We start from the raw sequence: 3,350 nt of genomic DNA on the forward strand, positions 1-3,350 counted from the left end.
GGGGGAGGCGCATGGAGGCAATTATAACAAGTGTGTGAGGGATTGGAGCAAATGACACACACTTCCTCATACGCCACAGGATGAGGTTGTCGTCCTAAGGACAAAAACTGGTCTAATTTCTTTATAATGGTGTGGAGTGTGGGTGCAAGGTCATGGCTCTGGGAAGATGAAGGTTGGGTCGGTCTATGAGCAGCAACAACTTGCTGTTGAGAATTCTTGGGTTCACAAAGAGAGCCTAGACCTCATTCTCGTGTTTCTTGAGGAAAGTGCCTCCACAATATGCATCTACCATGGCTTGTCTCGCTTAGCTAATCCTTCATAGAATGTCTGAACTAACTGCCACCTATGGACTTGATGATGTGGGCATTTGCACAAGAGGTCCTTAAAGCGCTCACATGTCTCGAAAAGTTGTTTCCCATCCAATTGTGGGAAACTAGTGATTGCCTTCCTCGGTTGTTTAGTCTTCCCAAAAGGGAAGTACTATTTCAAGAGCTCATGTTGCATAGTGGCCTATTTGGTCACCGAGTTTGGCTATAAGGAATTTAGCCAATATTTGGCCTTGTCCTTTAAAGAGAACGAGAAAAACCTTAATCGGAGGGCATTATCACCAAAGTGAGGTATACGGATGGTGGAATAGATTTTAAGAAACTCATCTAAATGCTTGTAAGGATTCTTAGTAGAATTCCCATAGAAATTGGGAAGCATCGAGTTGATAGAATTCTTAATTTCAAATTGTGCCGCCTCGACCTCCGAAAACCAAATGTAAGATGGCAAGGTGTATGGATTGGGTGTGAAGTAGTATTTAAGAGGCTGAAGGGGTTGTTCTTCCACCACTGGTTGGCGGGGAGCTTGGGCTTTTGGGATTTGAAAGGCGGGAACTGGAGGATGTTTTGCCATGACTTTAGATTCAAATGACTCAGCTAACTCGAGACTAGAGGAAGATTTCCTAATTGACCTGCGGGATCTCTCAATCTCAAGGTCTATAGGCACTAACTCAATATTGAAAGAACACAAACCTAGCATGTACACATGTAGCACACAATCATGACTTCAGAGTATCAAACAAAAATAAAACAGAAAAGAAAACAAAAGAAAAACAAAGCAAGTGGTACTCCCAACTAGAAATTGGCTTACTACCGTAATTGAGTCTCTAGCAACAGCGCCAAAATTTGATAGTCTCACCAAGGCTTAGGTCATTAACTACCAAAGATAAAATTTATATCCTAACTAACCCAAGTTCAGTAGAATGGTGAGTAAGTAGAGTGTTGATCCATAGGGATTCAAGTGCAGCTGTTCACCACTTCTAGCCTAATTTACTGCACTTTATGTAAAAGAGAGAAAAGTGATATTTTGAAAGTGTTTTTCTAACAACTACTAAAGCAAGAAAATTTATATTAACACTACTCCTAGAAAGCACGTCTCAGATTATGAATCAAGCTTAGGCTGTCGTTTGTGCTAGTTATGTCCGGTCAGCTATCCGTCATAGGCTAAATGGTTAAGTGAACCGTTTGATTGGTATAGGGTAGTGAAGGTGCGCCAATCTTTCAGAGCACGATCAATAGCTAGGGTATGCCCTATCCAGAAATCATAAGAACACCCCACACATGAACCATAGCCTAGTCCATATAAGTTACTGAATCCCTACCCAGGCTATCCTTTACCATAGGGTCTCATCTCAATCAAAGATGTAAAATTTCCTAGAAAGTAAAAACAAAGTATTTAAAGTGCACGTATTTAAATGAAAGCAGAGTAAAGAAAATATGTAAAAATGGCTTCAATTGCAACTCAACGACCTCTCACTATAGATCAATAATACAATCAAAATACCAACTATCTATGCGACAGCACAAGGAACTCAAAGGTTGTCACAAGACCTCAATGAATCCATGCACGAGCAAATACAAGAATTGAAATCAAAGTAGTAAATCCTACTCTAAGTGGTGCCCAAAGACCCTCTAGGTCTGTCACTAACCCAATAGTGGCCAAAGGGGAACCCTAGACACATAGACGAAGCTAGCTTTTATATACAAAAAGGTTTACAAAGGTTTGTATTCAAAACAGGAATGTTCTGCAGAAAATCTCGCAAAGCAGTTCACGTCTGGCGACCAAGTCGCACCCCTATCTTCCCCTGGTCATGCCCTCATCAAGGTTCGCGGGAATTCATGGATTCAAGCTTCAACATTCACTACCTAGTCGCGCCCTTAGGTCTTCTTGGTCATGCTGATGGCTGAGACTTGTAGGATCTCAGCTTCGGGAAATATCAGGATCTCGACCTAGTTGCTGCTCAAAGTCTCCCTAGTCGATCTATTGGTCAAGACTCTCGGTATCTCTGGCTCAGTTAGCCTTGAGTTCTTAACTTGGTTGCTCCTCGGGATCACTTGGTCGAGCACTTAGTCAAACCTTGCAGCAATTCGCTTTTAGTCTAAACATTGGAGTCTTCTTCTATGACCTGGTCGCACCTGTGTTAGCTGGTCGCACCACATGGTCGAACCATGTTTTGTTTCCTTTGATGAATTGAAGCTTTAGGGCCTTGGTTGAGATCCGATTTGAGCTTTGTGCTTCCCAATTACTCCCTTGACTCCTCTTATTTCTTAACTCCTCGGTTTTAACCTTTTTTTCCTTAAACTTGAACAAACCTTGCATAACTCCGAACTACGGTAAGAATAAGTAATTACAAGATAAATGTAAAAAAAAAAAAACAATGGTAAATGGGGGCCTAAAATAGTACATTTTAGGATTACATCAGGAGACACCTCTCAAGTAAGAATATCCCTCTTGTTTGTCAACAATGCACATCCGAACCATTTGTTCACAAATAAATCAATAGCAAATTATGTATAAAAAAAAATTCTCTCAAATAGCAAATTTGTACATGTAAGAATACTATGATACTCTCAAAATAATCTTTGCTATGAAGCTCAACAGATTTGCTTGGTTTTCTGGATTGAAGGGTTTGAACTTTGAAGTATAAAACAAAAAAAATATTTTTCAGAGAAAGAAATGGTGCACAATAGATTTTCAATTTGTCGCGACGTCCCGGAGCGCGTGTGCCTCGAATGGCAAAATTAAAAATCAATTTTAATTTTCAAGGAAAAATAGGGAATGTCGGAGTCGCCACTAACCTTTTAGTGTGGTTAGAACACATGATTACTACCCCGTTAGGGGTAGAATGGGCCTACGTTACCAGAGCTGGGGTCGAGAGTTCGGTTACGCGAGGGGAAGGTACGAACACCCCCTACGCGCCCGTTCTTACGAACGGTACCTAATTAAGTTAGAATTATCCCTAAGTTAATATAAAAAGTCTTTAAATTACTCATTTTATGAATTTATAAATACACATGAAAAATAAA

General features: G+C 40.4%; 1 non-coding gene across 1 annotated transcript; it reads left to right on the forward strand.

Annotated features, from left to right (window-relative positions):
• The first annotated feature begins 349 nt into the window (after window positions 1–349).
• LOC131158992 (small nucleolar RNA R71) lies at window positions 350–455 on the forward strand. The gene has a single exon (XR_009137607.1). It is a non-coding gene; the product is annotated as a small nucleolar RNA R71 (small nucleolar RNA).
• Window positions 456–3,350: the final 2,895 nt, after the last annotated feature.

This window comes from Malania oleifera, chromosome 6, assembly GCF_029873635.1.
Source record: "Malania oleifera isolate guangnan ecotype guangnan chromosome 6, ASM2987363v1, whole genome shotgun sequence".
NCBI lineage: Eukaryota > Viridiplantae > Streptophyta > Magnoliopsida > Santalales > Ximeniaceae > Malania > Malania oleifera.